This window comes from Oryctolagus cuniculus, chromosome 10 (assembly GCF_964237555.1).
Source record: "Oryctolagus cuniculus chromosome 10, mOryCun1.1, whole genome shotgun sequence".
Classification (NCBI taxonomy): Eukaryota; Metazoa; Chordata; class Mammalia; order Lagomorpha; family Leporidae; genus Oryctolagus; species Oryctolagus cuniculus.
In genome coordinates this window covers 21373413-21396218 of record NC_091441.1, presented here as the reverse complement: position 1 = coordinate 21396218, position 22806 = coordinate 21373413, and the positions used below count along the sequence as shown (strand labels likewise).

Here is a 22806-nt window from a genome sequence, read left to right as displayed (position 1 = left end):
TGTGTTACTTCAACACCAGCTTATTGCTGTTAGCTGTTATGTTCCTTGAACTTAGAGTAAGGAGAGCTACAATGCAAATTAGGTCCCAATACAACGTGCTTCTCATTCATTGACTTTTCTTTCAACTTTCACTACTAAAATCATTTTTGATTGTACAAGCCTGAAACTGACCTTCACCATCTCTAATGTGTAAGAAACAGATGCTTTTGGTATTGACAATTTCATGTAAATCTCAACAATAAATGAGTTTTCCATTTCTTTTGAAAAAAATGTTGACATGTTGGTAAACATGTAATTTGGAAAATAACCCTAAGAACTCAATACATGCTCCAATTTCTATTCTTGTGACCATGTATAAGTGTTAAATTGGACTACACACTTTGAAAAGCTCTCATAGAGTTTGAAATGCACCCCTTCATGATTTTGTGATGAAAAGAGGAATTACGGTCTTCTGGAATACTGCAAAAGCTGAGCAGTAGTATCTGCCTAGAGCAGTAAGAACAGTTACTTTGGGATAATGTGATGCCGGTTTCTGATCCTTCTTGATGAGAGACAGAGAAAGAAACCACTTAGTTACATAAACAGAGAAACTTTAATGTAAACACTTACAAGTAGTAAGTGGCTAACTACTGAAAGAGATAAGAAACTCTTGTCTAGAAATAGTTGGTGGAAGATACTAGCTACTACCTGGTCCAGGGTGAGGAAAAGTAGATAATGAATGAATTAAGGGTAGAGGAAGGCTCTACCCTAAGGCTGTGCTTAGATTTTCAAGGACTAGTGACTGGTAGGTGACATACCCTTTGCATGATGGGGAAACTTGCCAAAGGGTGTGGGCAGGCACAGTTTACTGCTTCCTAAGGAAGACAGCTTGGCTGTTCCAGAACTTCCTAGAGGGGTGGGAGCTAGAGTTGCTCAGAGCAGCCCATGGGTGTTGGAAGGAGGGCCATTTTCCAGGGACTGTGCCAGCCAGGACTACTTGGGAGAGAAGTATCTTCCTCCTTTATGGTCACTGCATTGACCTCTGTTGACAAAGCTGAACCTTCTGGCAGCTGACGAAAGAGCCCAGTATTAAAGAAGGGAACAGGGCCAGAAGCAGTGTGTTTGGAGCTAGTATACTGTGAATTGTTAAATGGCCCTGAGGAGTAATTTATCATTGTAATTCTAAAATATACTGTCATAAGTCAGAACTTTCAGATTACTAAAGTTTGATTTTCTGTTTCATTCTTTAGGATGCTAATAATCTTCACCATAAATATTTTTAAATTATTATAATATATTTATTTATGTTTTGAAAAGTCAACCAAGAAATTATTCTCCATTTTGTGTCTTTCTGGGAGGTACCCTTTTGGTAGCTGTGTAGATTTCTAGGCAATACTAAGATTAGGTTTAAAATGAAGAGAACTGGGGTCTCAAAAAAATAATTGAAGCTTTGCCTGTATGTGGTAAGTACAACTAACCCCATTTTGCATTTTCAGATAAATAAATGGTTGTTGGCAACTGTTGCCCCCGAATTTGCATTTCAATAGCCTGATAATGTCCCATCACTTACCCAGGACTTCACAGGGATGCTGGTGATAAAGAATAATTAATGATTTGTTAATAAGATCAGATCTTTGATTATAATGTACAATAGATGTACAAATTCTATATTTAACTTTATTTGCCTTTTAATTGCTATGGATTTCTGGACCTGCTACTAGGTGCTTTATCAGACTGAAGAAATGCTTCCTATAATCTCTTATCCTCAGTCTCAGTGGACATTACAATGTATTTTTTCCAAAACAAAAAACACAGTTCAGTTCCATTATGTGTTGTAAAATGTTGCAGTGCCATCCATTCTAGCTGTAGTTGTCAGTTCACCAGGACAGCTTTCTGGGTGTTAAGAAAGAATAAAAATTGCAAGTAGAAGATTTACTAGTGTTTTTGTGTTGAATGGTTTAAAGGGAGAATACTATTGGCAGGTGAAGAATTCTGAGTTTCGGGCTAAAAGGAGGTAATGTATTAAGGCCAGGCTCATTTAGAATTCTGCTTTGACTGACCATCACTTTTCAGAGCAGCCAGCTCAGATGTCTCCAGCGTCAGCTCCAGGACCTCTCAGAGCTTCACATAGCATTGGTTTGAGTGGAGCAAGTCCCTGTGCTTCTGGGAAGAAGAATTCTGGGCAGTAGCACCCGTCTTAAAATATTGATGTGGACACTCCTAAGGTACAGCAGTTTGTCATTCAAGCTGTTTCCATTGCCCAGAAAGCATAATGCTGAACCTATAGGTTGTCAATCAAATTTAGTTTGTGTTGCTACAAAGTAGAGTTCGCTGAGTGTTTATACACACACACACACACATTTATGGTTTTCTTATTCAAACAATGTGGTAGTTTTAAAAATACTACACAAAGATAGAAGCATTAGTGTCTTATCCATTAAATCATGTACATATAGTCATCGTGGTGCACACATATGGATACTCCTTGGAATTATTCTCTGAATGCATATGTTGTTGCAGGTGTAGTGGTAATAGTGACCATGCAGTATCCAGTATTACCTTGTACCATATGAAATAGTCATTGCTGAAAGGCAAAGATGGCCAAATATTGGCAGTTTCACATGATTCAACCGAACAGTAAAGTATTAACTGTGCTAGGATTTGTTAGTGCACCAAGTCATGAAAGCAAACTATATAAAGCAGAGCCCAAGTTAACAATTGGATGGGAGGCAGATGGAAATACTGTTAAGGGAAGTAAAAGGCAATGAGTGATTTATGACACAAGCCTCCAGTGCAGCAGTATAACTGAGGTATGAGTCTTGCCACTATACTGACAGAACATGTTTTGGTCAACAGATTTTTCACGTTCTGAACAGTGTTTGTTTTATGTCTAGGATTATATAAATCCTTGCAGGTTAGTTCTTTCAAATTTGCTTACGTGGCTGCCTTCCTGACACCCCACACACAGATTTTTAGTTTTGAACCTACTACCCTTTCTCACTTTTAAATATCAAGGCAATTGCCTTGATATGTAAAATACTTGGTGGCATTATGTGTTGGTGCTTTAAGTCGTAATTACTTGCTTTTGTTTTATACTTAATGACATCTTTACCTAAAAAGCTATTTAAAGTACTTCATCTACCACTACAATTGTGAATTTTTTTATTGGTCTATCTTTACTATCTGGCATTTTCTAAAAACGATGGTTTCACTGAGGTCTTTCAGTTCTATGACTGAAATTGTAATAAATTTGATATTTTTAATAATCTTCATTTTTGTGGTGAGATATACTTGTTCTTTGAAGAGCTGAACTGTGCACAGTGAGTATCTATTAATGAAACAGTGTTCATTTAACATACCTCGTCTACTGTTTTTAATGGAAGTTGAATTTTGAATTGCTCTGGCAATTTCAAGAAAAGTATATGGGCGGCAGGTCTTTCCCAGTACCTGCCCTGGCCATGAGCATGCATTTTGTTCTGTTACTGAGAAATTAAATTATTTAAAAATTTTGGTTGGGATCTAGTCTGGCTCCACCTTACTGTGGTAGACAACTTACCTAATTTACCATATGTCATCAAGATAATTCTATATTTACTGATACCCACTTTTACACTTAAAATTCAGTTGGTGCAATGTTTATAAATGTAAAGGTTTGACAAATTTGGAAAATTCTTTTTATCTTTTTTTTTTTTTTTTTGACAGGCAGAGTGGACAGTGAGAGAGAAACAGAGAGAAAGGTCTTCCTTTGCCGTTGGTTCACCCTCCAGTGGCTGCCGCGGCTGGCGCACCACGCTGATCCGATGGCAGGAGCCAGGTACTTATCCTGGTCTCCCATGGGGTGCAGGGCCCAAGCACTTGGGCCATCCTCCACTGCACTCCCTGGCCACAGCAGAAGCTGGCCTGGAAGAGGGGCAACTGGGAAAGAATCTGGCGCCCCGACCGGGACTAGAACCCAGTGTGCCGGCGCCACAAGGCAGAGGATTAGCCTAGTGAGCCGCGGCGCCGGCCATCTTTTTATCTTGAACGTGAAAATGTTCAAACTAATTTCCAGTGCCATGTATTTTTCAAAGCCACAACTTTTAATATAGCTATTAATTAGAAAAAGCTTTGCACTTAAATTTAATTACTCCAAACATAGAAGTAAAATATTAGTCTTCAGAGTGACGTGTTTTTGTAGGCTTTTGATCCCAGGAAATCGATGATTTAACATGGGGTATTTCAGGTTTTTACAACTCACACCCACATGGCAGTCAATCCTCATTTCACCTGTGGAAACCAGAGTAGGCTTCCTGACAGAAAGAATGCAGGGTGCAGAGTCTTCCTCTCATGATTAAGTGACTGTGTGAGAGTTCATGTTTGAATGTATAGAAGAAAGTATATACATCGTCTCACAGACTGAAAGATAAATCTGGCTTGGGGAATATGTAGAAGGCAGAACTTTGATGAAGGAAAGACTGATGGCAAAAATTAAACCTAAAATCTAAGGAGTATCTTACCCAAAACAATGGGGGGACTTGTACCTTATGTTTCTTTTTTTCAGTGTAAATAATTTTAAGAAAATGCTGTTAAGGATTTCTGTTTAGTTTCTGACTGTTTTTATTGTAGGGGACTTGGAGATACAAATATTAGGGCCCTGAGAACTTATAATTCAAGAAATACAGTCTATCTCATGATGAGTGGTAATGATTCCTACTTCAAATTTTACTTATATTTATTATTTTTTAAAATTTTCTTTATTTTTTTAAGATTTTATTTATTTATTTTAGAGGTAGAGGTACAGACAGAGAGGGAGAAACAGAGAAAAAGCTCTTCCATCTTCTGGTTCACTCCCCAGTTGGCCGCAACTGCCAGATCTCTGCCGATCTGAAGCCGGGAGCCAGGAGCTTCTTCCGGGTCTTCCACGTGGGTGCTGGGGCCCAAGCACTTGGGCCAACTTCTGCTGCTTTCCCAGGCCATAGCAGAGAGTTGGATTAGAGGAACAGTAGCCTGGACATGAACCAGTGCCCATATGGGCTGCCAGTGCCACAAGCAGAGGCTTAGCCTTCTGTACTATAGCACCAGCCCCTATATTTATTCTTTAATTTTATATATATTTCATATATGTGTACATATATATGTATAGATGTATGAAATCATACTACTGCTACAAAAAGCAATCTGTTGGGGAAATACTGCCACACAAGACTTAGAATCCCGAAACATTTTTTATATTTATATTTATATAGAATACTATGTAAGCAAAATTAAAAAACAGTAACAGCAGCGGAGGTAAATAGAAACCCATCATTCTTTTTAATCCAAAAATTCAAAATGATCCTGGGGGCAAAGAGTGGTAACATAGATCTCAGTCTCATTTTTGAATGATGCTAGAAAATTAGTAGGTTAATCCTCTGCCTGCAGGCCACCAGCATCCCTTTCAGTCTCCAGTTCATGTCCCAGCTGCTCCTCTTCTGATCTAGCTCTCTGCTTATGTCCTGGGAAAGCAGTAGTAGATGGCTCAAGTACTTGGGCCCCTGCACTCATTTGGGAGACCTAGAAAAGGCTTCTGGCTCCTGGCTTTGGATCAGCCCAGCTCCGGCTGTTGCAGCCATTTGGGCAGTGAACCAGTGTGGATGGAAAACCTTTCTCTCTCTTCCTATCTCCGTCTGTAACTCTACCTCTCAAATAAATAAATAAATCTTAAAAAAAAAAAACTGGTAAATACTCAAAAAGGGAAGTAAACATTTATTCTGTGTTTTATACAAGTGTACCCTCAGCATTATCAAATGATTGCTGGAAAGAAACTCTTCTTTATAACAGTATTGTAGCCAATAGTGAAGAAAGGATTCTTACACTTCACATGAACTCCAGGGACCTAGGCAGTGGTTCCTGACATCATCGTAAGGGATGTACAGAGCTGCATCTCAGAAATCCAAAATAGAATCTGCTCAACCAGTTATTAGAGCTACAGAGGTCAGAAGAACACTGCAAACATTGCTATGGGAATTGATTTAGTAGGATTCAGAGTTTAGGAAACTCTAGGATAAAGAAGCAGATTCAGATAAAGAAGCAGATAAAGAAGCAGAAGGGGGAAGGGAGAGGCAAATGCTAGATTAAGAGATCTAAGAGCCATATTTGGATTATGATTGGGAGAGACAAATGTAATTAAGGCAAAAAAAAGAAAAAAAGAAAAAGAGTAAGAGGCAAGAGAGGGAGAGTTTGGGGTGGGAAAGAGCAGAAAGAACTGGTAAGTGTTAGCACTAACAGGCAATTTGACCATGTAGAAGAACTGATAATTTTGATTAAGTGATTAAGTGTGGCGATGATGTAATGGTTATGTTTTTTAAACGTTGCAGTCTTTAAGACATAGAAGGGATAGATAGAAAGTTTAAAAGATGGATATTTGGTGGAATGTAATTCAAGGTACTGGGAGAAGTGAGTGTGTGTACAGGGAAGGATATAGATGAGACAAATTTGGCCAAGAGTTAAAATTCTTGAAGCTAGATGATAATGGGTGTAGCAAGACTTTTTTCTGCTTTTGTTTATATCTGAAGTTTTACATAGTGAAAAAGGACATCTGAAAATGGAACTGGCTGTCTCACGGAATAATGACTTCCGTGCTACTGGACTGTGTTCTGAATCTGTAGGGAATCTCTGGGTTTATGGCGGGGCCAAGTATTTGTGTTTTCATTGAGCTCATTTGGTGATTTGAAATACCAGCCAGGATTCGAAAGTTTGGGGCCAGCTGCTTCTGTGATCCTTGTGATACTCAGTTCTCCAAGACTGTGCTTTTTGAATGGTTTGAACAAGATGCGCTGCAGACAATCAGGGACAAAAGATAGTGACCAGCAAAGTAAAGCAGCTGAGAGCTTGAGAGTTAAAAGGGTAGAATATGAATCACAGCTTCATTCCACAGATGTTTCTTAGGGCTTTCTCAGCCCTAAAAACACTGAGATTTGAGTGTAATCAAAACAATCATAAGGATAATACTTTTGAATCTCATTTATTATGGAGGCTTTATGTTACCATAAAGGGAATGTTGGTTTTTCAGATGCTGGCTTTGACTTCTGTACCCACCACAGCACTTCCTCTTTAATTTAGAGACACTCATAGCCTTTTAGAGCCTTGGTTTTGTGATCTGCAATATGGAAAAGTTGGTCCATTCTGGCTGCTGACTTTTTCAGAAATATTTTACATAAAGATATTTTGTTCTATTTATTTTCTTTTAAATTTATTAAATTGATTTATTTGAAAGGCAGGGTGACCAAAAGAAAAGGAAAAAGAGATCTTACATCCTCTGGTTCACTCCCCAAATGTCTGTGTCAGCAGGGACTGAGCCATGCTGAAAATAAACCAGGTGCCAGGAGCTCCATCTGGGTCTCCCACTTGGGTGGCGGGGGCCCAAGTGCCTGGACCAACTTCCACTGCTTTCCTGGGCACATGAGCGGAGAGCTGAATTGGAAGCAAAGTAGCCAGGATTGGAACCAGCGTTCCATTATGGGATGCCAGCATCAAAGGTGGCATCCTAACCCACTACACCACAATGCTGGCCACTTATTCTACTTATTTATCTGTAGTCTAACTCCCTTCATACTGCTGTGGCAAAGTACTGTAGACTGAATAACTTATAAATAACAGAAACTTATTATTCACACAATTCTAGAGGCGGGGAAGTCTAAGCACAAGGCACCAGCAGATTCATTCTGTAGGGAAGATGCATCCTGCATAGATGGTGCCTTCTACTGGATCCTCACATGGCAGAAGGAGCAAACAGACTCCATCAGGCCTTTGTTATAAGGCCACCAGTCCCACCACTATCCAAAGGTACCACTTCTTAATATAATTGTCACCTCAGAAGTTAGGTATCAAAATAGGGATTTGGAGGATATATACATTCAGATCCAACAGCTAAATATGTAGATCCTGTGGTATGTGGGCTTCAGTGTTTTTGTGACTCTGATCAGGAGCCATAAAATTTGCTTGTTAATAGAGGGTGGGCAGTACCTTTTATCTTTTTCTTGCCTCTGTAACATAGTTCTATAAACATGCATTTAAGCTCATATAGTTAGAATCTCTTCATAATCTCAAACAGGTCTGATATTAAGCTCATTTACTGTGTTAGGACAAAATTGACCTTTCATATTTGATTCACCTCCTACAGATTTTGAAAAGTTGAAAAATAGCATACTGGCTCGATTTAACTAGGCTCAGTTTACCTAGGGAGAAGGCAAGGAGAGCAGTTGTTAAAATATTAGTTTGCCTTTCTCTGGCTTATGTTCATGTGTGAATGCAGGTAGATTGTTCCAGCTGAGGATTTCAGCCACCTTTGAGGAGCACTGTGCACTTGGCTTCTCACCTTTCATACACATTTTGTGGTTCAGCACGGACTCCCTTGTTACAGGCCCAGGTTCCAGTAGCAAGGATTATCAGGACAGGGGGCCAGTGCTGTGGCATAGTAGGTTAAGCCTCCACCTGCCGTGCCAGCATCCCAAATGGGCACACCAGTTCATGTCCTACTGCTCCTCTTCCCACCCAGCTCTCTGCTGTGGCCTGGGAAATTAGTGGATGATGGCCTAAGTCCTTGGGCCCCTGGGCCCGAGTGGGAGACCCAGAAGAAGCTCCTGGCTCCTGGCTTTGGATCAGCCCAGCTCCGGCCATTGTGGCTCTCTGGGGAGTGAACCAGTGGATGGAAGACCTCTCTCTCTGTCTCTCTTTCTTTGTAATTCTGCCTCTCAAGTAAATAAATGAAAAAATTAAAAAAAAAATTTTAAAAAAGATTATCAGGAGAAAGTAATGTAATGTATTTAGTATGCAGTATTAACCAGAAAGTCCCTTTGGACTCTAATTTTTAAATATTTTATAAATGTAATGGATAGAACAGAGGATTTCTTTTTTCCTTTTTTTTTTTTTAAAAAGATTTATTTATTTATTTATTTGAAAGAGTTACACAGAGAGACAGAAGGAGAGGCAGAGAAAGAGAGAGAGGTCTTTCATCTGCTGGTTCAATCCCCAGATGGCCACAGTGGCCAGAGCTGTGCCAATCCAAAGCCAGGAGCCAGGAGCTTCTTCTGGGTCTCCCATGCGGGTACAGGGGCCCAAGGAGTTGGGCCATCTTCTGCTGCTTTCCCAGGCCATAGCAGAGAACTGGATCGGAAGTGGAGCAGCCAGGACTTGAACTGGCGTCCATATGGGATGCCAGCACCACAGGTGGCGGCTTTACCAGCTAGGCCGCAGCACTGGTCCCAGAACACTGGATTTCAAGTCAGGTAAACCTTAACAATACCTACAGTATGATCTAGAGTTATTTCCGAGAAGCAGTTTTTCTCATCTTCAAAACTGAAACTAATATCACATTCCTCATGGACTGGTTTCAGAATTAAATGAGATAGTGCATGTACACACCTAACACAGTAACTGCCATCTACCAGGCAGTCCACAAATATAATCTTACTTTTTTTCCTTTCCTTCATTCATTTATTAATTTTATTATTTTTTCTTACTGTTGGATAAAATGCTTTATAGTGTTTTTGAAGGATTGAAGTTCATGAAGTTTTCCTACTTTTTTTTAGTCAATTTCAAGTCTGAGTATAATTTACAAATGAATATCAGTGATTGAGGAAAGTAACTAAGGAACAGTTTTTGTGGAATCATATGTGTGGAGATGGAGAGAGGAGAGTATGATATATAAGGAGCCTACCCAGTGTTAGGCCTGGAGTACATATCTCATTTAATACTCCTTTCAACTCAAGAAGTAGGTCTTAATCCTTAACTCATTTTCTCTCATTCAATGTGGAAACTAATAGCTAGTTTAACTTACCCGAAATCAAACTTTTAGCCAGTTTATTGGCTTGGGATGGAGTCCAGATATTACTTCATAGCTCTCTACTACCTGCACAGGTTTTTAGTCACTGGAGAGAAAGGGTGATAGTGTGTGCTTCCTGATTGGTAGGGCATGGCCGAGGTGTGGAGAACAGATCAAGAGGGGGAACATATCTGAACTATTTAGAGGACTTCCAAGAGTTAGAATTACAGCTCTCCTTCTTTACTGAAATGCCCACTTCGTCTGTCAGGTATACTCTCTTCATTATTTCTCTTCATGAAACTTAGCTACCTCTCTTACCATTACTCTCCCATGTTTGAAATCTTTTTTGCACAAAGACAAGAACACCTGAGCAGCCAATCCCCAGTAACATTTTATATATATATATATATATATATACACACACACACATATATATATATATATATATATATATATATATATATATTTGAAGGGCAGAGAGACAGAGATATCCCACCCACTGGTTCACTCCCAAATGCCTGAAATAACCAGAGGTAGGGTGGGAGTTGGGAACTCTATCTGGGTCCCCTAGTAGACCCAACTACTTGAGCCATCACCTGCTGCCTGCCAGGGTATGCAACAACAGATAGTTGGAATCGGAACCAGAAGTGCGACTCCGACTCAGGCACTTCAATATGGGGTATGAGCGTCTCAAGAGAGGCTTAACTGCCTTAACTGCCAAATGTCTGCACCACACATGATACACATTTACTGAAATACTACACTGTACCTGACAAATGTGCGTAATTATTATTAAAAAAAATTAAAAATGTTTTAGGACATGGAAATACTAACCTGATTTGATCAGTACACATTATATACTTATATTGAATCATCAATCTGTATCCCAAGAATATGTATAGTTAAAATAATGATAATAAATAAAAAGCCTAAGCATTAAAAAAACAAAAAGTTGTACTTACGACCCTATTTTCCCTTCCAATTTTGATACCCCTCCTCCTGTCATTGTAAGTCATGGTTGGGTACATGTCATATTTTTCAAGTATGTTGGGAAGGGCAAAATATTAAGCCTGTTCTATTATATACTGCCTAGACATTAAATCGCTATACTAATAATTATAAAAATTAAATCTATACATGGATGAAAAGTCTTAAATATATTTTGACAACTTTATTTCTTTGCTGCTAGACAGTTTAGAAGTATCTAGACATTTTTGTACATTATTTCAAGTTTGCTTAGCAGTCAAGGACAGATTAACAGAAAACTATATTTCTTATTTTGCTTTACAGCATTAATTGTTTCATATTTATTAAAAATGAAGACTGTTACAGAGCTTTTTATCCAATTTGATTATATAAAAGAATTAACTAATGAAAATTAAGACATATAGAGGCATTTTGCAAATTTAGTAAAAAGGAGCTATATTTGAGGGAAAATAAAAAAACATTAAACTATACACTAGCCAATAAGGTATGAGGCAGCTAATTGCTTCCTGTCCCTTTTAAAATTACTCAGCCTGAAAAAAGATAGCATGTATTGATTTACTGTATAGTAAATGTCCCATTGTCTCTCCTCCTCCAACACCCAGACACACACACGCACACACATCCCACACTTACATGCGTGGCAGCAGTGACAGGGAACTGCATATCTAACCATTTCTTTCATCAAACATATGTAATAACAAGATTAGGACAGAATTTTTTTTCCTTTATAAAAGAAACTTGCGTAAAATTATCTTAACACAAAATGAATAGCAATGTAGTATTATCTTGTAAACATGACATATTTAAGCTCCAAAGAAAAACAAGTTTCCAAAGGAGAAGTAAATATTTTCTTGTAATGTACCAATCTACTTATATGTATGTGAAATATCTGTATCTTTTTAAAAGATATGCATATATTATATTAGGAGCCAAGTCTATTTAGCATATATTTGATACTTTTTTGGAAGTTAACACGAAGATTATGCAAATTCAAACTGTACTCTCCTATTTGCTCTTTTGTTTTATTTCAGTAATCTACTAGAGTGTGCGAGTTTTATTCATATAAAATGTTGTGTTTCAGCTCCCGTATAGATTTGTGTTCTGCTATTTGTGATTTTTCTACGAGCTTTTTTTTTCCCAACATATACTTCAAGATGCTAGCTTTAATTGTCCTAAAGCCAAATCAGTAAAATTAGCAAATCTGTTCCAAAAGAAACAGATTTTATAGAGCAAGCTGCTGTGAAGTGTAATGTCATATAAACATACAGATGTTAGAAGTATAGTAGCACATGATGTTTCTTTTTTGTTTTAGCCAAACATTGTATAAGATTTTTAATTGTCTGATCTTGGTTGCTTTCATAGCTCAGATAGGTGGGAATTCATCATATCATAGCATCTTGTGCTTTATCGTGAAAGGATCAGAGCGTCCTTACTGTAGGAGAGAAGGTATTTTGATTGAAGTGCCTTTTCCTCTGTCATATTCTGTTACTTAATATATTACTGTGTATCTTTTTGTTAAAAAATACATATACTCTCCGCTATTTCTTTGCTGATGTATTTGTTCTCTGTCTTTGTTTAACATGAGCCTCTATTCCTGAAGGAGCCCTGTTTCAGATCTTCATGGAGCTTTGTTGATGGCTGGCCTGTAAACACAGCAGCATCCCTTTCATCCCAGAATTCAGAGTGCAGACTTGGCTGGTGTAGCAAGGCTGCTGTTTACTGGCGAGTGCCCATTAACATAGCCACCACTCCTGGGTTAGATAATGGACTCAAAGGTTAAGAGCAGAGGATCTCAACAGCTCCAATCAGCAGGGCTTTTCCAGGGCTAATTACCTCTTTACTGCGCTGACTCTAATGTGACATGTTTATTGCCTTAACTAACAACTCATTAGCTTAGTTGATGTTTTTGTCAATATTAATTCGTTCATTTAAGCCAAGTCAAAGCTTAAACAAAGATGTCCAGACTGAGAAACGGGCAGCAGAGTGACTTTTGTTTGCTCATCTTTTTCCTTCCCTTACTCAACTTCAATAAAATAAATGCGTAGAACTGAAACATTTAAAGTGCTTGTACTGAGAATGTTGGTTATTTGTCCCTTTACAGCATGTAAAGCAATTCTGAATTTATTGCTCCTATACTTACTGCAGTCTCCATATCACAGCTTTCTTGGTATTTGCTATTTACTAAGGCATAATCTGGTCTTTTATATCTGTAAAGGGTTAACAACATCTAGCAGTTCTTGGCTCCAGTTAATGCTTTACTGTGGTTATTAGAAAAAAGAACAAGTAATTTTTCATGTGATTTTAATTTCCACTGGACTACCCATAAAATTACTTTGAGATATTGCTTGTGATGATAGCTTTCTTAATTAGTTTGTGTGAATTACTTAAAAAAGGAAGCAATTATGAAGTTACAAGACAGTATTTCGTTTCTTTTCAATTTTTTTGCTATACTTTTGGTCAACATTAATGGTATTTCTTGGAGAAGGTCTTGTTTTGGTGTCATGCACTTTTTAATAACGATTAAGTTCCTAGCACTCTGTAGTAATGCGAGTGGGTGAAATAGCTGAGCATGTACCTTTGAAGAGTAACTTAATTGATGGGGGGAGGTCCATCAGCATCTTCAGAACCTGGAATCTGCTTGACAAGTCCCTCCTGTAAGCTATGTAACAATATACAAATGAACAGAAAGGGTAAGGTACAGACCTGAAGAAATCGGGTATGAATGAAGCTGCAGGGTTAAGGGAGTTTCATCTGTGGAAAGGCCAACCTCTGCTGGCCTCTGGTTGGTTCCAGGAAGTGATTCAGAGAAGGCCAATGGAAGCTAAGAATAGAACATGGGATGTTACTTTATTTTTAGTGAGAAATACTTTTCATATAACCTAGAGATACTTGTTTCTGTTTTATGCATCATTCCCTAGTCATAAAAAGTTACATGGACAAGAAATGATGATCAGTAATCATAAGAAATCAATGGTAGGAATCTGTATAGTTGCATACATTCTATGCTAAATGTTCTTTGTTTTCTAAGTTGGAAACAAACTGGGTCATTCTCCACCAAATAGCCTTCCACAAGTTTCTCCCAATACTTAGAATAAAAACCCACCTCCAAAGGCTCCTGCAACATCCACCCTACAGCCACCTCTGTGACTTTGCATCCTCCTACTGCCCCTTGTTTCCTGCCATCCAGCTGCACTTGGCTTCTAGCTGTCCCTGAAATGTCCCAGGGCTCCTGACTCAGGACATCTAGTGCTTCTCTCACAGGCCCTTCTCTGATTTCCCTCAGGTCTCTATTCAGATCCCACCTTCCACAGAATCCTTCCCCCCACCACTCTCTGGACCCTTACCTGCTTTTTTTCTTCACAGCTCTTTGTGCTGCTTGATGTACCTGGTTGTTCATTTCATGGTTATGTCCCAGCAGGAATGTAAGCTTCATCAGAGCACAGACCTTGTTGACCTGGGTTTAAAACAGTGCTTGGCACAAAGCAGGCACTCAGTATACCCCGAATGAGTGAAAGGATCAGTAAGCTGATAGGTGCCAGAGGTATAACATAAACCCTGGTGTTCTCTTGTCTGTATCCCTCCTCACTCTCTTTCATTCGTGTAATTCAACAGCCCACTATCCTTAGGGGTGAGGACAGACATATTTGGATCATTCAGTATTAATCAGGTTATAGCTCTTTTTTTTTTTTTTTAGCATCTCTGACCTCATCAACATCTATTTCTAACATTTTCTTTATTGTTGACCCTTAGACTATCAGTCAGTCAGCGTTCTTTACCTTCCTTAGGGAGGAAAAAACCTAAAGCATTAAGTAATGCTCTTTTGTTTATAGGAAGGAAAGATTTTCTTGTATCTTAGTCTGCTGTCCAAAATACATTATACCAAGAGCAAAATTAGGTTAAATTTCTCTATATGATGTGGCTTAGGTAATTTGAAATTCAATAGAATAGAAAAACAATCTTCTTTGAATCCAAGAAAATTTGGATTTTGTATTTTTTTATAAAGATTCATTTTTTTTATTTGAGTGACAGAGTTGGGGGGGGCCTCCCATCTACTGGTTCATTCCCTAGATGGTTGCAATGGTCAGAGCAGAGCCAGGCAGAAGCCAGGAGCCAGGAGCATCATTTGGGTCTCCCATGTGGGTGCAGGGATCCAAGGACTTGGGCCATCTTCCGCTTCCTCCCTAGGTCATTAGCAGGGAGCTGGGTCAGAAGTGGAATAGCCAGGACTTGAACCAATGCCCATATGGGATGATGTTATCACAAGTGGTGGCCTAACCTGCTACACCACAATGCTGACCCCTATACTCTTCTGATTATAGGATAGGAAACAGCAAATTACCTATTCTTTGGATGATGACTATTTTGATTAAACTGATATTAGATTAATGAGCTGTTAAATATTTGTATTAAATTAATTTCCTGGGAATAGCATTGTAACACAGCAGGTTAAGCTGTGCGTGTAATATTTGCATCCAATATGAGTGCTGGTTCAACTCCCAGCTGCTCCACTTGCAATCCAGCTCCTTGGTAATGCATCTGAGAAAGCAGCAGAAGATGGCTCAAGTGCTTGGGCCCCTGCCACCCCTGCAGGAGACCTTGATGGAGTTCTAGGCTTCTGGATTCTGCCTAGCCCATCCCGGCTGCAGCCATTTGGCAAGTGAACCAGCAGATGGAAGATCTCTGTCTACCTCTTCCTTTCTCTCTCTCTAACTCTCTGCCTTTCAAATCTTTAAAAATATTTTTAAAAAATTAATTTCCTAATTTTACAAAATTATTTTATGCTTTTTGTCCAAATAAATGATTTAGTTTTCATGCATTACAGATGTAAAAAGTTTAAAAGCAGTTTTTAATAATTGTGTTACTACAGGACATCTGGTCATAGAACTGTTTCTAAATTATTCCATATCCATGAATAATGCACACTGCATTGGAATTATTTTTATTCAAATGAGGTACCTGTATAAAGCAAAGGACTAGAATTCTAGATGGCACTCTGCCATCCTTGTTCTTTGATGGACATTAGCAAGTGGGAAAAGGCTTCGTTCACTTGGTTACACTTTGGAGTAAGTGGCCAATCATTATTAATTCATTTTGCACTCATTGTAATGGCATAAATCATCATAAATTCATTTGGTTTAAAGTGCATATAATATGTTCTCCCACAGGAATTTTCTTGTAATTGAGCTATTAATTAAAGTATTTTTTTTAATATGACCTTTTTTCCTTTCTCTACTATTCAGAGACAAGAATGGTTAGTGGCTGTTTCTTCATTTGTGATTTCCTTTTAAGTATGAAAAATGAATTTACTTTAAATAGGAATGTCCTAGGAGTGACCAAAGGCCAAGTAAATGGTTGTGTACATTTCCCACTGACAGGAGAGCAGTAATATTCATGACTCTCAAGGGCCTTAGAGAAATTCTCTGAAATTTTAGGTTTTATAATAATTCCAATAAGAAAATTTCATTCTCACTTGTTAAATATGGGTTGACTCTGGCTTCTGTTTTAATTTCTTTTTTTTTTTAAGATTTGTTTTTTTGGAAGTCAGAGTTACAGAGAGAGGGAGAAAGAGGAGGATAGAGAGAGCAAGAAGGAGAGAGAGGTCTTCCATCCACTGGTTCACTCCCCAGATGGCCACAATGGCCAGGACTGGGCCAGGCTAAAGCCAGGAGCTTCTTCAGGGTCTCCCACATCTGTGGTAGGGGCCCAAACACTTGAGCCATCTTCCACGCCTTTTTCACAGGTCATCAGCAGGGAGCTGGATTAGAAGTAGAGCAGCCAGGGCGTGAACCAGTGCTTATATGGGATGGCAGTGTTACAGGCGGTGGGTTTATCCCTATGCCACCCGGCCCCTTCTGTTTTAATTTCTAAGCTCTTCCCTAGGGCCACTGGTTTTCTGTCAGCATTGTTGCTAACAAAATCCAAGCTTCCTTGCCTCGGTCATGGAGGCATTATACCAGGGATGTTGCCTTGCCTTCTCATGGTGTCCGAGTTCACCTCTTTCTGCTCTCAGTGCTTGCTGTCAACTTCTGTTGGGGGTCCTGGCTCTGGTGAGACTTCCATGTCTAGATTTCTGGGAGGTCTTTGGCCTTAAGTGAACCATGGGTGAGAAAAATAGGCAAAGAAATAAAGCAAGGTATTACTAGTGAAGCCTGGATAAAATGTCCCTGACTATACCTCTTAAAATGAGCCTTTCTTATTTTGTGCCATTTCTGCACAAATACAAACTGGGTAAAAGCATTGTATATGATTGCTTAGTGTTCACGTCTTAGGATCTGTGGTTCTCGGAAAATAAAGGTGTGGGCAACTGATGGTCTGTTAGTGCATATAGCTGGCAGTAATTGACTCTGTGTGAGTAGGTTAATAAAAGAAGTCTGTCGTTCTGTATGTCTGTTGTGTCTTCAGTGTGCTGTGGAGAACTGAAGGTACCACTAGCAGGTTCAGTTTGTCCTTGTGCTAGAAATGTGATAAAGGGAGAGGAAGTTTCACTTAGCAATATAAAAGTATTATTCATTATTGAACAAATGATGCTTATAGAAGTGTATAACAACAGTTCTTCATAGTTAATAGTCTTTTCATAATAGACATTCAGTAAATGTAAAATGCATTAGTAAATTGAGTCTGTGAAAAGGATAACAAATTTGTTCATAATACTAAGTGATAACATTAGTACAGGAATGCGTACATGCATAGAGAGAGAGAGAGAGAGAGAGAGTGTGTGTGTGTGGTAGCTTGCATGTTAACCTTTTATGAGGCCTAGCCATCATGATTAGCCAGATACTACAGAAATTTTAAACATTGGCTTTTATTGGTCAATTTGTAATTGGGACATTGTTTTATCTTGCCAAAGCAACACATTTGCCGTAGTATAATACTGTCAGCTTTTTAACCACAGCTTACCTAGACTTTATTTTGGTGTCTTTGTTTCAACCCTTTTCTCATTTTTAGCATTTTGCTGCTACAGCAAAGTGTAAATTTTTTCTTACAGCTTAGCTTTTTTTGTGGCACCTTTTAAAAAACATAAGATTAAAGTTGATACTCTTTAAAAAAAAAAAACAGAAGACTTGAGATAAAAAGCTTGAGATAAAATAGCGCTAAAATATGAGCTATTGTTATTACTGGTGACTGCATGACAACAGAATTAGTTTTCCAGCAGCCAGAGGGTCCAAGTTAATTGTGATTTATCCAGAGCTGGATTTTAGTGCTTTCTGCTTTTTAAAGGATTTTGTTTTGTTTTGATTGGTTTCCAGTGTTCTGAATTAGTGTGTATTGTGGTAGCTCATTTGTTCATTTGGCTGGACAAACAGAAGTGCTGGGGGCAGGCACTCTACACTAAATCCTCAATATAAAGCTGCCGCAGTATCTATACTGCTTGCCCATAGGTAAGTCAGGCCACTGATTTGAAAATTTAGCATTGAGTATGGCCTTAGATTGACTTGAATAGTGCCGGACTCCACTCTGTAATAGTTGAATTAGGAGCCTTTTGCCACTCTTAGTCTAGAACTAATAATAGGATTTACTAGTTGTGATATTTAGAGAGATAGGTATCCTTTTGGTCCCATGAGACAACAGATTTATTACAGTTGATGGTGATTTCTAATCTTTACAATCAAAAATAAAATTATGGGCACTTAGTAGATTTTAAAATGTTTTATTTTGCTTAACATAAATATTATAAGATACCACTATAAATAACAAATATATAAAATGTCTAAAAACCTACAATTTTATCTTCAAAAAGTTTATTCACTACTGAAGTAGTAAGAACATAGCCTCTCACCAAAAATGTAGGAAGACCATAACCTCAAAATAAGCATTCCTTTGGATAGAATACATTTAACTTTATGTAAAAGATTGACTCCATTGTTTATGTTTTTCCCACTTTATCATAGAAACTTTGCTATGGGCCAGCACAAGTTTATAGCAGACTTGTGGGAATTTTTAGCTCTGCATAATTTTGTTGATTGTGCTGGGCAGATATGGTGGAAGATTCAGTATTTGTCAAAGCAGCAATTATGTATTCAGTACTTACTGAATTTAAAGTACTGTGGTAAGCCTTATACCAAACAGAAAAGTTCTTTTTTTTTTAAATTTTATATTATCTGGGGAACTGTTCACCAACTTGAAAAGGTAAATAAATAAATAAAAAATTGGATTTTAACAATACCACAAGCAAATACCACAAACTGGTATATCATTATTTATTAAATGTATAGATAATGGTTGTTGTATTAAAGGGAGGGATTTTATTTTAACTTAAACAGGAAAGATGTGGCAGGAATTCCTAGGTCTCTACCCCATTCTTCCCTTCCATATAAACAAAACCTCAGTTTTATTGAAAATAGCAATGTATGCTCAGCTAGCAAACTGCATTTCCCATCTTTTCTTGAAACTAGGGGAACTATTATCTGATATAATTCTGACGAGTGAGATGCAGTCAGACTATAAAGTAGGGCTTGACTTAACTGGCACATGTCTTTTTGTCCTTCACCCCTCTCTTTGCCTTGCCTGCAAAGTGGCTGCTGTGCTGGGTGGGAGATAACCATTTTGTGGCCATGATGCAGACACATTAAAGCCAAGACAGTTAACTTGCTGTGGTCATCCTTAGTTGTTGCACCAGTTACCACCATCTTCTTGTTGCTTGAGAACAGATAAAACATGTAATTTATTTCATTTTCTATTCTAGGGAGAGCCTGATAACTGCAGCTAGAATTAATCCAGAAGGAGGAGATGGGCTCCAAAGGGGTCATAGAGGATGTGGTTCTGAATCCATAGTTGGTTGGCATTCCAGGAATACAGCATGGTGGCAAAGGTGCAAGCTGTAGTCCAAGATGGGCACTGGTCATTACACATGAGGCCTGGACGCCTTATAGCTAACCCCTTGCTTTCCATTTATCTCTCCCAAGACATGAGAACAGATCAAAGTTGTCTAAAGTCCTTTCACTTCAGAAATTCTGATTCCAATCAATCCATCTGGCTGTGGGTGTGTGAATTGGGATTAAAAGGCGCTAAGTCTTGCCCCTTTCTAGAAATGAAAATCTGATCAAGCTTCTCCTTTGCTCAAGACTTTCGGTTATTGTCAGAAATAATGAACTCTCAAGCCGAAGGCCCTTTGAATCAGGTGCTAATATCCTGCCCCAGGTCTCTGCCTGGCCCTGTAATTTTCCTTGCCCATTCCTGCTGTCCCCACCCCAGATTTGCAGCCCTGTTGAGCTTGGTGTGGTCCCTTGATCATTCTATGTTCTCTCTCATTTCCCTCTGTTCCCTCTGCCTCAAATATTTTCTTTGCATTTTCTTCCCCTTTGATTGATTAATTCTTAAAAAGGCGCCCTTCCTAGGGAATCCTGCTTGTACCACCAGGGTGGGGTTAAATGCCTCTCTGATGAGTGCTGTCTTGATACCTTGTACTTATAAATACCGTAATACTCTTCAGAGCATATTCAAATGTCCTATTTTTCTTGGTCATCTACTGAATTAGAATGAATTTCCTTAAGGGAAAGAACTGAATCTTCTTCCATGTGGTTTTGCAGTACTTAGTATAGTATGAGCAATACTCAGTAAATAGCCGTTACATGAATTGTTGGATGCATAGGCTGGGACCCCATGATGGAGAGCATTGGAAGTGTGTCAGGCCAGCTACTTGAGCTTTTTAATTCTGCCACTGGGGAGACTTTGATGAAGGCGTTGATCATAATGGCAAATGACAGTGATTATTCTCCTTGCGTACTCATGAGGTACTACCAAATGGAGGTGCACTTACATGAAATAAATAAATAAATATGTATTTTTGAATGAAATTAGATTACCTCTTATATAGTTTAATTATACAGCTTTTGGGACTGGCGTTGTGGCGTTGTGGCGTAGTGGGTTAAGCCACTGCTTGCAATGCTGGTATTCCATATGGGCACTGGTTTGAGTCCTGGCTGTTCCACTTCCAATCCAACTCCCTGCTAATGCACCTGGTAAGGCAATGGAAGATGGCCCAAGTCTTTGGGCCCCTGAACCTATGTGGGAGACCTGGATGGAATTCCTGGCTCCTGGCTCCTGGCTTCAGTCTGGCCCAGCCATGGCTATTGTGGCCATTTGAGGAGTAAACCAGCAAATGGAAGATCTTCCTATCTCTTCCTCTCTCTCTCTCTCTCTCTCTCTCTCTCTCTCTCTCTCCATAAACTTGCCTTTCAAATAAATAAATAAATATTATGCTAAAATACAACTTTTACCAGATATCAAAGGCTTAAGAAAAATTATTGAAGATAAAAACTTAAAATTCATAAATCCTGTTATGAGAATGTCTCTATTAAGAGGAGAGCTATTATCATTGCTTTATTTTGGCTTTTATATTATTTGGATCAATCTTGCAAAGCACCTGTGTTATATGAAATTATAAGTTAGAAAAATTCTAGATGAGAGAACATAAAACAAGAAAGGAGTATATCTATCCTTTTTCTTCTCTTTTCTTTTCGAGAGAGAGAATGAGAGAGAGGAGGTTCCTATTTGTTGGTTCACTCCCCAGATGCCTGCAATGGCTGGGACTGGGCTGGGCTGGAGCCAGAAGCAAGGATCACAGTTGAGATCTATTATGTGGGTTGCAGGGACCCAGTTACTTGAGCCATCACCGCTGCTTTTCAGGGTCTGCATTGGCAAGAAGCCAGAGCTGGACCTCAAACCCAGGCCCTCTGATGTAGAACACTGGCGTTTGAAGCACTCTGAGCCAAACACCTGCTCCCCTTTTTATTTTCACTCAGCCATTTGTTAAAGACCAGTTCCTTAGTATCAGCAGAAAAGATGTAGGCTGAAGGAGCTTGGAGTATTAAGCGATCCAGATTTCCTTCAGAACATCAGTGTCGTTAGTGCTGGGATCAGTAAAGTCATAGGCATCCCGTTGATCAACAGGGCTAAAAATCAAAAGGCTTACCTGGAAAAGCTTTTTAAACTTGTGTTATTTACCTGTTTTGTTTAGAAGAAGTTGTCAGAGACAAATGTAGGGGGAGAAATATACCCTTCCTAGTACATTTTAAAGCACTAGGACATTGAAATCTGTGTGGGAAGCAGGCTGTTTTTCTTTCTTCTTTTGATGCCCTCCACATGGCCTGCCAGAGCTGTAAAAACTGCCCTGCCAGAACGGCGGGAATCCTTGCTTTATGTTACCTGGAGACTATAATTTGAACTAAGAAGCAGAGGCACGGCGGGAGAATTTTACTTATGAGGTCATTGAGTGAAGTAGAAGGTGATTTAAGGGGAGGGTGGCGGTGCTCCGGGACCCTGTGTTTCCTGCTGAACTACACATGCTCCCCATGGGGCACAGGCCACAGTGTGCACAGGAGCAGCAGACACTCTGGCGGGCCACTGGGAGGCTGGGGCTTTTGGACGAGCCACTCTGAATTCCCTTTTTCTATCATTTCATCAAAAGGCAAGTGATCCCAGCCCTGTGCCATCCTTCCGCCTTCATCAGAACAGTGGTGGAAAGTACCAAGCAGTCAGCTGCTTGCTGTTTATTTTCATTCTCAGAATCATTGTGGGAGTGGTGAGGAAAGTGCCTGTGCAGTCACTACCTCACAGGCCCAGAGAGGCCAGCGAGGTCCCTAGCATTGCCAGACCCCTAGCGATGTCCCCACCTGTAATAAACAGGGCAGTGGTGGCGCACAGGGCAGGGAGATGATGATGAAAATGCTGTAGAACATTGCACTTGGGAAGCTCTCTTCCCCTTTTGCCGTGTTGCTTCCTAAAAATACTCCTCCAGAGGGCCATGCCGCTTAGACTGGTGGCCACTGCAGCTGTAGGTTCAGAATGTCTGCAGAGAAAAGCAGTAGGAATTATAACTCAGTTCTTCAAAGTAAAGAATCAACAGCAAAGTGGAAGACTCTTGCCTGTTGCACTATCAGTGTGACAAACTGGGAGGGGGCTGTGTCAGAGGGCTGCATGTGGTAAAGGCGGGTGTGTTTTGTATTTTAGGTTGCGTGCAAGGCACTGTGCTTGCTGGTTTGGATGAGGGAGTTATATGAAACCCACCTCCTACTCTCAGAGCTGGCAAAAGTTGCTGAGGAAAAGGGACATGCCCAGAA

The 22806-nt window shown here is 39.3% G+C and overlaps 1 protein-coding gene across 4 annotated transcripts in view; it reads left to right on the top strand.

The window, feature by feature from the left end:
* The window catches only part of WDR7 (WD repeat domain 7), a 378155-nt gene that overhangs the window by 237165 nt on the left and 118184 nt on the right, over positions 1-22806 (top strand). The gene's annotated exons all lie outside the window — the stretch shown is intronic.